At 41.2% G+C, this 13,052-nt stretch overlaps 1 long non-coding RNA gene across 1 annotated transcript; it reads left to right on the forward strand.

The window, feature by feature from the left end:
- The first annotated feature begins 1,254 nt into the window (after nucleotides 1-1,254).
- LOC123001899 (uncharacterized) lies at nucleotides 1,255-8,698 on the forward strand. The gene is made up of 4 exons (XR_006411202.2): nucleotides 1,255-1,762; nucleotides 6,080-6,182; nucleotides 7,064-7,261; nucleotides 7,498-8,698. It is a non-coding gene; the product is annotated as an uncharacterized LOC123001899 (long non-coding RNA).
- The last annotated feature ends 4,354 nt before the right edge of the window (nucleotides 8,699-13,052 follow it).

The following is a 13,052-nucleotide window of genomic DNA, read 5'->3' on the forward strand; positions in this document are numbered from 1 at the left end:
GAAATTCCCACTAATAGTGTCATTGTGTTTATTGTCTCCAAACTCTTACATCATATCTGTTAGATTAGTAGATTAGACTTCCTTAGACACTAGACTCCTAATTGAACCACTTCCAAAATGAAACCTCTTTCAGCAAGACTACCAATAAAAACAAATCATGCTGTTACTATGTGGATTTCTAAAACATGGCCAGTTTTAGGAAAAAAAAATACTGATACCCTTGTAGTAATTTTTATAAATAATTGAGAGCTCAGGCAATTATCTCAAATCTGAAATTTTTACCCAACAAATATTTTTTGAATGTCTGGTCTATGCCAGATGATATTCTACCTTCTGGGTGAGGTATGAGGGTCTGAACAAAAATCCTATGCCCCAATCCTGGAGCCAGATTGCTAACAACATCGCTGTGATTTAATTATTGTCCTGGTTCTGGAGATCTATAACTTGGTTTTCTAGTAACACATTACTCAAATCCTATGTCAGGGTCTAATTGAAAAAGTTAGACAATAATAAAGAAGAAAAATGCAGAATGTTGTAGATCAACATGAACCAGGGTAGGGGAATAAGGACAACCATGCCGATAACGATGGGACGGTAGTTTGGCTACTTTAATTAGGGTGGTCAAGGAAAACCTTACCATTAAGATGATATTTGGGCAGAGACTGAAGGAGTAAGAAATCAAGCTATATTGATATCTGAGCCAAGAGTGTTTCTGATAAAGGACTCATTGAGTCAGAGTCCTAACATGATGTGCTTGGTATGCTCAAGAAATAACAAGGGAGGGGCGCCTGGCTGGTGCAGTCATTAAGCGTCTGCCTTCAGCTCAGGGCGTGATCCCAGCGTTCTGGGATCGAGCCCCACATCAGGCTTCTCCGCTAGGAGCATGCTTCTTCCTCTCCCACTCCCCCTGCTTGTGTTCCCTCTCTCCCTGGCTGTCTCTGCCAAATAAATAAATAAAATATTTTAAAAAAAGAAAAAGAAAGAAAGAACAAGGCAGTCAGTGTGGTTGGAAGGTGGAGGGAAGGAGAGAATAAGAGGGATGAGCTGGAGTTGGACAGGGAATGATATGAGATCCTTTAAGTCCGTTTAAGTTGATGTTAGGACTTTGGATGCCATTTTGGGCAGAGAAGTAACATGATTTAGTGTTGAAAGGATCACTCTGCTTCTGTGTTAAAAATAGACCACACTGGGCAAGTTGGCAGGAAGAACGCCAGTGTCACCCAGACAAGTGGTGGTGGTGGCTTGAACAAGGACAATAGTGAGTTGGCAAGAAGTGGTTGGATTTTAAATATATTGTGAAGGCAGAACCTACAAGCTTTCCTGACAGACCGACCAAAGAGTATAAAAGAGAGATGCTGAGGAGGATGCCAAATGTTCGATCATCTGGAAAAGTGAAGTTGTCGTTAACTGAGATGGGAAAGACTGGGGAAGGGAGAGTTTGTTGAGGGAGGGGCGAGATAAAGAAATAAATGTTCTCACAGAGTATTTTGAATTAATGGGTCTAGGTTTAGAAACAGTTTTGTTGAAAATAAGATGGGATTAGTTTATGAGAAGTTTACTTGGAACATGTTGAAGTTCTTCTAAAAGAAGATTCGTTGCAGTAAATTGTGTTTAAGCTAAGATCTAAAGGATAAGTGGCATTCGTGAAACTTAAGGGAGGCAGGTAAGGGTTCTATGGAAAAGTCCAGCACAGCACAGGCCCCGGAGCAGGATGAACCACGGCACATCAAAACACAGTCGCTGCACCACTTGTTATGAAAAGGTAAGTGTATTCCAATGTAGTTACATATTAAGGGATAATGTGAGCATGGGTGAATTTTGTATTTGCTTATGTGTGACTCTGGGACACACTGGTGAACGCAGAAAATCACACCTGGAACACACAAAACGAAACATGCAGCACCTCAAATGTCCACTGGCACTTCAGATGTCCCCTGAGTGCCACAAGCCCCTGCTTTCCCTCTAATTCAAGGTAGCCTTCCTGTCACCACTTTGCAACTGCTCACAATCTGTACCCTTCTGATTCTCCTTCCATGAACACACTCTTGGTCTTTTTCAAGGTCAGGGTCTACTTTTTCTGTAGCATTTATGAGTGTTTTAACCACTTGGCAGGTGTAAAACTGTGTTTCCATTTTTACTAGGTTTCTGTCTTTTTTTTATGTATGTCACAAATGAAATTTTAGAGTCTTCTATGTCCTTGATCCCATAAGTCTCGTGGCTTATATTGCATAACATTGCATAGTGCGTGGTGTTTAGGAATGCACATACCACGTTCTGGCAGCTCTGACTGTAATGAAGGAGGCCCAGGGGCTTTGGGAGCACAGAACAGTGTGGGACAAGGATGGAGGGTGGCACAAGAGGAGGAGGGGGAAGATGAGGTGGGGAACTGCAAAGTGAAGGGCCTCCATGTAAGACTACATAAATTTACTGTGGGGTCAATGATAAACTATGAAGGATGGCACAGTTGTATTTGGGAAAGACCACATGGAGTGTGGGGATTAGGTAGAAAGGGAGTGAGATTTTAGTCAAACTCATTGAAGAGCTTGTTTCTTTAACACAGGCTGGGCAAGATGGTGGCTTGGTTAACGACCACAGAGATGGACAAATCTAAATCAAGTTCTGCTTTCTGGTGCATTCCTAAACTGTCAATCTAGAATATATTCACCATATGTACAAGCATGCAAAGTAGCCAAATAAAAGGGAAAGACCCAGAATGTTACACACTTATATCTGTACATTTGAATAATATTTCCCTTTCATTCCATCCTATTTTTGCACTTAATGCTGTTGAGAAATAATGAGATTATAAATGAAAAAATGGTAATTATAGTAATAATAATAATAACAGATGCACACTGTATACATTTATATCTTTTGAAACTAAACATTCATCTAGATAATAGGGGCAATGACAGTACACAGTTATAAGTTTATTATTTGCTAAAACACCTTTAGAGTGCTTATATAAGAATGGCATATGGTAAGTATTATTAGTAATATACTTAACTATTTTTTCAAAATGTTTCATATACATTGCATCAGTCCTCCTTCATAATGACCTCTGAAAGGGGTATTTTTTTTTATGTATTTTTTTTATTATGTTATGTTAGTCACCATACAGTACATCATTAGTTTTTGATGTAGTGTTCCATGATTCATTGCTTGCGTATAATACCCAGTGCTCCATGCAATACGTGCCCTCCTTACTACCCTTCACTGGGCTAGCCCATCCCCCACGCCCCTTCTCTCTAAAACCTTCACTTTGTTTCCTGGAGTCCATAGTGTCTCCTGGTTCGTCTCCCCCTCTGTTATTTCAATTTTTTGAATGAGGAGGCAGAAGGTCAAGGAGGTTAATCAGTTTGTTCAAAGACACTGCTAAGTGACGAGCTAGTTCTTCCAGCAGAGTGTTCAGCCTTCAACCCCAGCTACCACACCTGCTCTATCCCAGGGTGTAGACGGATGAAAACATGAGCCATGCAGGTCAGGTGAAGATTCTCACTCGCGTGTCCTGACAACCACTCTGCATCCCTCCTAAATTCTCTCAGGCCCCCATCTCCCTGAACAACCCGACTGCAAGCATCCAGTGAGATCTGCAACGCCAAACTCCATGATACCATCTTTAGACTTCGTAAGTCAGACTTTGTGAAGTTCTTCCAGGAAAGGGCCTTCATCCTTTAGCTGGAAACACTGTGCCATGTTAATTAGCACAGAGTAGAATTGATCATGGAATTAAGATGATGGAATGGTTAGATTTCAGCCCACATCTTATAAAACCCCAATCACATTCTCACTCATCGAACCCTCACGTAGTTCAGAGAATCAAAGATAACCTCTTTTTAAATTGTTTTTCTTTTTTGTCTTTCTTTCACCTTCAACGAAGGAGTAAATGGGAAATGTTGACAATGCCATCACCTCTTCTTTTGTCTCAGAATCAAGTGTCTGTAAACCTTAGAGAAAGGTCTCAAAGTAGAGATTCAGTATCCAATGCTTCAATCCTAAAGGTGTCTCATTCAAGGGGAAATTACTTTTTGGGAAACTCTCAGGCCTTCTCACCCACTTCATATTCCAAATAATTTCTTCTCCTTTCCTCCTAGAGTGCAACAGAGTATTATGATTCTGTAGACCTGTTACATAAGCAAGTCTGCGTGTAGAAAATAGTTTCATAAGAGCCTAGAGATGGAATGCTGGGAAAATCGTCCAGTCTGAAATACGGGAAGGGGTGATGCTTAGGAAAGATGGCTACAACTTGAGTGCATAGTTTGTCCCTATGATTTTCTCAATAATTCTAGGGAATGCTTGCAGACTAATTTCTTCTTCTGCCACAGCATTTTATTATTTGTTGATTATGCGCAGGTAAGTTAATTACTAGTAAGAAGATAATGAAAACACCGAAGCTTGCGGTTAAGTGGAGGCAGCAGTCAAGCACAATAGAGATTTTAAGTGTTTTCATTTCCTTCCATTTTTGAAGACCCCAGAGAGCTATCACCTTCCCCTCCACCTAATGCCTTTGAAATCAGGAATTAATGCAATGGAAAAATCATCAGGCTAAAAGCTGCTTTTTGCCAGGGTGCCAAAGGACACTTTTTCAGTGATTCAGGGATGAAGCTCAGCAAAGTTTTATTTCTTTGATGTGTTTGCTTGATTTATTACTGAAGCTTATGATACTAGGCCTAAGGGGATTCAAGCAGAATTTAACATATACAAATAACTGTCTTTTGAGCCAGAAAAAGCCTAAAATCACAGAAAAATGTGTGTGCTGTGCCCGGCATGACAATTGGGGAGCAGAAGATTAGGGAAACGGGGCTGACCTCTCTGTGCTGTTTGGGTCTTGTTCAAAGAATGGCAGACTTGAGTCTGCAGTGGGATCAAGAAAAGGGGTCAGAGGCTGAGAAACCCCTTTGTTTCTGCAGCTTAAGTAAGGGTGTGATGTGGGACAGGACACAGGGCCCTATCAGCCTCTCTCCAATGGGTGACAGGGAGCCATTAGGATATTTTAAAACATGGAGGTGAGGGGCGGGTGATTATATTTATTACTTTAAAGATCACTTTGGATCTTATAAAGATAAATGCACGAAGAAGGAAATGAATCAATAGGGAAAACTGGTTAAAAAGAGTAGTCTAAAAAGAGAAGCCTATAAGGTGTGATGGTTTCCCGGGGCTTCTGCAGCACAGTGCCTCAAACTGTGTGGCTTAAACAACAGATATTTATAGTCTCACAGTCAGAGGCCAGAAATTTGAAATCAAGGCAACGGGAAGGCTGTGCTCTCTCAAAAATGTGCTAAGGGAGAGTCTGTTGCTGGCTCTCCGCTGGCTCCTGGTGGTTTGTTGGCAATGCCTGCGTTCTGTGATTTGTGGATACATCACCCTGACTTCTGCCTTCCTGTTGTCTCTTATATGTGTGTCTCTGTCCAAATCTCCCCTTTTTATGAGGACACTGGCCATGTCAGATAAAAGTAAAGGGCTCGCCCCATCCCAGTATTTCCCCACCTTAGTGAATTACATGTGGAACCACTCATTTCCAAATTAGGCCATATTCTAAGGGACTGGGATTCAGACTTCGATACAGTCACTTTATAGAAATAATTCAGGGGCGCCTGGGTAGCTCAGTCCTTAAGCGTCTGCCTTCAGCTCAGGGCATGATCCCAGAGTCCTGGGATTGAGCCCCACATCAGGCTTCTCCGCTGGGAGCCTGCTTCTTCCTCTCCCACTCCCCCTGCTTGTGTTCCCTCTCTCGCTGGCTCTCTCTCTCTGTCAAATAAATAAATAAATCTTTGGGGCACCTGGGTGGCACAGTTGGTTAAGCATCTGCCTTTGGCTCAGGTCATGATCCCAGGGTCCTGGGATCGAATCCCACATCGGGTTCCCTGCTTGGCGGGGAGTCTGCTTCTCCCTCTGCCTTTCCCCTTGGCTTGTGTTCTCTCTCTCACTCTCTCTAGCTCTCTCCCTCAAATAAATAAATAAATAAAATCTTAAAAAAAAGAAAAGAAAAGAATTCACATACTTTTCTCTGTTTCACCCTCCCTCCCTCCCCTTCCTGCTTCCCTTTTCCCTTTATTAAATAGTTCTCTTTTCTTGCCAGGCACTGTTCTGAGTGGTAAACAGGACAAAGCCCCATCCTCATGGAGCTGAGGAGTGTAGGCATCATTAACCCTCTTTCCCTGGAGAGAAATAGGTCACAAAGTGTAAGTAACTTCTCCAAAGTCTTGCCTCTAAAAGATCCTGGATGTTTGGGATACCTGGGTGGCTCAGTGGGTAAGTCATCTGACTCTTTTCACAGCTCTGGTCTTGATGTCAGGGTCTGGAACTAAAGCCCCACATTGGGCTTGATACTGGGCATGGAGCCTACTTAAAAGAAAAAAATTAATAAGAAAAAAGAAAAAAAAGATTTCTGTCTGTGTTCTTTCTCCTTCCCTTTCATTTGCAAAAGGAGACCCTTTGATTCCAGGGATGTCAGGAGACCTGAGTCATTTTCTGAGGGGAAGCATGGGAGGTTGGGTGTTTAGAGTTGGCTCAAGGCATAAGAAAGAGGATAAATAAGTACTTTGATTTCCCTTCCTGGTAGTCAGCTTCTCATCCTTAGAGCAGAGAAGCAAGGACTCTATAAGCTTAACTTTCAAAAGGACTGGAAGGATACACAACAATTTGTGGGGAGGTTGGGAATGGGAATGTGAGGTACCCAGGTCATTTGTAATTTTTAATCTACATTCTTTTACAGAACTTATAAAGAACAGGATGCTAAGTGGATATGAAATGATTAGGAACTTCTATGGAATCATCACTATTTTTATACAACAAAAATTGTCTTGGGAACTGAAATGGTGAATAAAGATGGAATCTAGAACTTATGACTGGAGAAGCAGGAAGCATTATGTGTGTACATATACATATGTATACACGTACACGGATGTATACATGTGTTCATGTCAGTGTATACATGTACATGTATACATATGTGTGTGTGCGCACCTATAAAATTCTGCCATCAATTGTCCTGTGGAAATCTAGGTCCATAGTAAATTTCTACTGAACATTTCTGGATATGTTTCTTCGTTTTTTCTTGCAGCTGACTGGAATCTTTCACCCTTTCCAAGAAAATAGGAAGCGTCAGAGTTGAAGTGGCCCCTGTAGAGGTGCACCTGCTGTTTTCCCGCGAGAGTTGCTAGGCTTGAGAGCGTGCATGTTGCTGTTGAGGTGAAGGCTACAGGGGGCTTGCTGTGGTGTTCCCAGGACATAACCTCAGTGTGCCTCCGACAGGACCCAGGTAAAGTGCCCCTGCTGACCCGGAAGGCTGACCACGCCTACTGTAATGTGTCCCATTCACCATGTCTTTGCTCTTTCAGAGTTATTTTATCTTCTGACGCACCACCTCTCCCACTACGCCCACCCTACCCCCAGGATGAGATGCAGGCACAAAGGAATGTTCTCACATTCATCCCATCCCTCTGCCTCTGGTTTGCTGTATTTTAACTACATTCCAGCATCTGGTCTCTCCTTTAGGATGAGTTCTTCGTCACGAAGGTTTTACTCTTCTCATATGAATAGAAACCAAGTTATCTCAATGGCTCTCCAGCATGGTTTTAGACTATCTGAAAGCTAAATTTAGATTGAAACTGAGGAAGAGAAAAAGAAAGAACACTGTATAATTTGAGAAATGAGCAGGTGTTTTAAAGTCAGACTAATTTGGGATTGAATCCTGGTCCATCTGCTTGTTAACTGTGAGCATGTTTTAAAATGGAGAAAATATCAAACAAGGTATTTGTGAAAAAAAGATGCAATCATATGTGTTAGGTGCCCAGGAAGGTGGCTAAACCAGCCAATAATATTTAATACAATGTTATTTTTATTATTTAGCCAAGTTAATTAGCTTAATGTCCTGTTCTTAAAGTGACACACATTGGCATTACCAGTGCTGGTTTCCAATTTACCTCCATATGGGGTGAGGGGTCCAGGAGGATGACGATGTGAGGGGAGCTTCAATGCATATGAGAACTTCGAGAAACCGACTTTCCCATAATGAGCACGGTGTGGAGGACTCTCAATTAATCCACCAATTTCAATGTATAGGTCATATGCTAATAAAGAAATTCACTTCCACATTTCATGAAAATCAAATATAAATAATAAATAATAAAATATATATATAACAAATCCTTAATAAATAAAGATAACATTATCCAGAGGGATGATCAGAAAATTCTGAAATAAGCCTGAAGGAAAAATACAATTATGAACATAGATCTGACAATTCTAAACTAAAGGAACATTAGGTTATAAAAAGCTTTTACTCAATAACGCATTATGTATACAAAACTTATCCTTTATAAATAACATTTCACATGAAATGAACCCTTCATGCTCCCAAATACCCTTTAAGGTAGGTATGTAACTGTCATTATTTTACAGTGGAAAAAGGTAAAGCTCACAAAACTTAAAGAACTGAACCACAGTCATCCAAGTAGGAAGTTAAGACAAGAGCACAGGTATTTTGGTTCATGCTTCTATATTTGCCTTACTACATTAGTAAAACTTATTAAGCAGATGTGATTAAAATGTTAAATCAATTATGCTGGACTATTTAGACCTTGAAGATATGAACTATAGCCGATTCGTTCAATATTTTATTCCCAGCTCCCAGCACAATGCCAAGCACATAAGTGCTTAATAAATATTTATTCAATTCATGAAATAATAAAACTGTTTCTGGGTCAGCCTATGCTTCAGAAGTGATCAACATTACCTATAAGTAATGAGCACAATTAGAACACTGATTTTCAAGTGGCCACGGTTTGAGAATCTGTCAATTTAAACTTGTGAAGGAAATGTGTACGTGTGTGTAAACGTGCATGTGTGTGTGTGTGAGCGTGTATGTATGTGTGTCCATGAAAACTGACGACGTTGTAGTGCTGAGGAACTAGTATGAGGGATTAGGTATCATGGAAAAGATTATAAAATATAACTTTAATGTAAATCAAATATTGTTACTACAATCTAATCTTAAAATTATCTTGGGAATTTTGCTCTTCCAGATATCTTACCTATATTTGGGATCAGATAATATTAGAGTAGACATGTGTGGCCTTTAGAGATCATTTAGTCAAGGGGTCAGCAAACTATGTCCCATAGGTCAAGCCGGCCCACTGCCTGCTTTTGTAAATTGGAACACAGCCATGATCATTCTCTTACACAGTGTCTATGGCTCTTTTCACACGAAAATGGTAGAACTGAGTAGTTGCGACAGAGAATATATGGCCCACAAAGCCTATATTTGTAACATCATGGATGGAACTGGAGGGTAGTAGGCTAAGTGAAATAAGTCAGAAAAAGACAAATACCATATGATTTCCCTGATACGTAGAATCTAAAACAAACAAACAAATCAACATTTAAAAAGGCAGAAACAGACCCATATATACAGGTAACAAATTGGTGGTCACCAGGGAGGGAGGCAGGAGTGGGGATGGGCAGAACGTGTGACGGGGTAGGAGACACAGGCCTCCAGTTACTAATGAATAAGTCCCAGGGATGAAAGGTACAGCATAGGAAATATAGTCAGTGGTATTGTAATAACAGCGAATGGTGACAGGTGGCAGCTACACTTGGGGTGAACACAGCATAACATGTAACGTTGTCCAACCACTATGTTGTACACCTGAAACGAGTGTGCCAACTACGCTTCAGTAAAAAATAAATAAAAATAAATGTTTGCTGACACCTGATTTAGTCTGCACTCTCATTTTGCAGTTGAAAACCCTGCAGTCCTGCTGGATGACAGGACCTGCTCGAGGTTATACAGTCTTAGAGGTGTGTTGGGACTAGAGTTCAGGTCTCTGAACTGCTAGTCCGTACATCTTCCTTTATTACAGTATATCCCAGGGTCCTATTCTCAAGAGTTACTCTGATTCACGAACAATTTAGTTTTACTTTGTTATAAAATACACTTATTTTATTTCCTATAGATATGGTTTGTATTGTCTATGCAAAGCCCAGCATCTTCCAGCTGCTTTGTAACAGCTGCCACCCAAGAACACCTGGGACCAGAAAATGCCCAGGGGAAGTTGCAACATCATTAACTGGGCTTATAAAAGCTGAGTTGAAGACTGTCATAAAACCATACAAAATTTCATAGAAAATTGATCTTAAAAAGTGAGACCTCAGCAATAATTCAAGGGCCAATTTTATTAAGATTCCAGTTGGATATTTTCTTTCAGAGAGTCCTCCATAAACATGGACAATAGACCTATATTGCTCTATGGTGGGATTTGGGGACTGGAGAGAGAATGGACCTGGACACCCCACCAAAGGAGTAGATATGGGGGAGATTTCAGTGGCTATAAGGACACCAGCACACTCTAGCATACGTCTGAGCCATCTTTCCCTTATGAGGCAAAGAGTGAGAATTGGATTGGCCAATGAAGTTTAATGAGACCAAGGTGGCAGAATGCCTACTGAACCTCTCTGGGAAGTGTACAAATCATGGAAGTATGCCAAATTGCAAACAAGGTGAAAACGAGCCCCAAAAAGTGGAAGAAAGAAGTATGTTATCCTAAACAGGGCAGAGAATCAAGGAAAGTAGTTTAATATTGACGGAAGGAGCCAGGATCCAAAGCCAGGGTTATGAAGCGAAGCAGGATAAGGAATTAGAGGGCCGTGCCCTGGGCATGATGGCAGCTTCAGGTGCCTGCCCCAGCATAGTGTTTGTGCTGGCTGACTGCACCTAAAGGGCCAGCCAAGTGGATGAAAGTAAGGAAATACCTCTTTCACCAGAGGATGTTCCAGAGAGTTTCTCATTAATTAACAAATCAATGAATCACTTCATAACGGAGTATTTCTGGTAATCGCTACAGATCTGGGTGGGTAGCAGGGACTTTTTGATAACCCAGCGCTGCTTGTGTTGGAGAATTTACCCTTTCCTAAACCATGTTAAAATGCTGTGGCTATCAAACTAGGACCTCCACTACCCATCAACAGGGTGGGCAGATATAATAGAGTATAAGTTGCGAACATCTGATTCAACCCTCTCTAATTAAGTGCAGAAAAAAAGAATTTGTTATTAGGTGACACAAAGAATCTGAGAGTGTCACAGAGACATTCATGCATGAGGATGAATGGCCAGAAACAAAGCCCAAAGATGGCAACAACACATGAGATGTTTTGTGTCAACAGCTACCCTTGCCATGGATCCATTCAAATGGCACCTGCTCCCTTGCATTGCTCTATTCTGGGTGAGTCTCCCATGGATGAGTCTGATGGGGTGAATGTAGTACTCATGCCTATTCTCTGGATGCAAGGGAGGCTGGAAAAGGGGATTGCGGAGTAATATCTTGTGGAGGCTGGATTCATTATCTGGTAAATTCTTAGAGACGTCTCAAGAGTCCTCAAAGAATTAGGGTATCCATAAAATCATTCACTACCCTAAGCCAATAACAGGGACAGGGTCCCACCTCCTTGGACCTAACATTAGATGCAAATCATAGCATATGGGCTGGACTGGGTCAATGAAACTTGGGGAAGTGGTATAGATGTTGAACTATGGTAAATTACTCGCTTAGATCAGGAATCATAAATACCACATGTAGCCTTGTCCTGCTGACTGCATCACTTTGACATGTGACAGAAATACTGAAAGATGGAGCTCATACAGAGGAAACTAAAGCTAAGAAATATAAGAGACAAGGATGTAAAGGCATTAAAAACGACTGCATTTAGTTGTGCCTGAAGCCATATAATCCCTGGATTTTACAATTTCCTGAACTGGCATTCTCATTTTCTTCCTTAAACTAAAAACCTAATGCAATGCTCTTGTTTAGATTTGTGTCCTTACTAAGTGAAATGCCAGATAGGGAGTACCTAGATAAGGGATATTCTTTTCAGGAATGAAAAGAATAGTGTTTTGATATACTTGGACACGTGACTATTTCAGGGAGAAGAGAAACAAGATATGTAAGATACTCACTTTTTTCTTACAGGGACATCATATCACCTCCTGCCTGTCAATTCTTCCAGAGTTTTATAGTTGGTGGCTCAGAACTGTTTGCCTGGGACATGCATTCTAGTGAGTTTAGTTAGGCATATACACCCGCACACCAGCACACGGATGGTTTCCTCCTTCTATGTGCCTAGAACACACTGAACCTAATAAGACAAGGTCCCATGTAGGCTGGTTAGCAGGATATCTATGCCAGCCATCCCGATCTCTCTCCCTCTCTCTTCTGTTCTGCACTCATGCTCTCACATCCTCCATTGCACTCCGTTATTGCTAGTTAAGCTAATGCTACCTTTTGCATGTATAAAGAAAGAGGGAAGGGATAGAAAGACAGACAGAGGGAAAGGGCAGTACCTGGAGGTCTGCAGCCTAAGGCACTTCCTCTGGCCCAAGTCACCAGAGAACTCTGCGTTAGGATTTTAGGCAAAGGCTCTGCTAAATATAAAATGTAATTTGCTTTTGTTTTCCTCTTCTCCCTTTGTGGATGTTGTTAAATTAAACCAGAGCTGGATGGAAGTTAAAGTGGTAAAGGCAAATTTTATTCAGAACTATTGTAATAGGAAAAAAAGAGAATCCATTATAGAACTGGGCTTCGTTCTGGATAGAACAAGGACAATAAGGATCTGTAGCCAAAAGCGGGGAAGGGCAGTGGATGGAAAATTACTAAGAGGAGACATGAGCTTGGGGTGGGGGATGGTCTGGAGTTCTTCTTGCAAAACCAACTTGACGGGGTTCCTGCTGAAGTCAGGTCAGGGCCTTCAGATACAAAGGGTAGGAGATTCCTGCTAAATTGACTTAAAATTCTTGCTAAACCTGGATTTTACCAGGAAGTACAGAGATGGACCCAGAAGAAATTTTAGGGGCCTGACTAAAGTGTGGTCAAAGAAATTTGTCACCATCTTCCTTGGAAACGGACAGAGAAGAGCAGTGGTCACACTGACAAAGCAGAGTTTCAGGAACACTGATGCCCTTTTTCACAGGAGCATCTTTATAAATCTCAGGAATGCAGTGGAAACTGGAAAGTGTGCCCTAGACATTGTGCAAAATATTTTCACCTTTATTATTCAAT

This window comes from Ursus arctos, unplaced genomic scaffold (genome assembly GCF_023065955.2).
Source record: "Ursus arctos isolate Adak ecotype North America unplaced genomic scaffold, UrsArc2.0 scaffold_9, whole genome shotgun sequence".
Classification (NCBI taxonomy): domain Eukaryota; kingdom Metazoa; phylum Chordata; class Mammalia; order Carnivora; family Ursidae; genus Ursus; species Ursus arctos.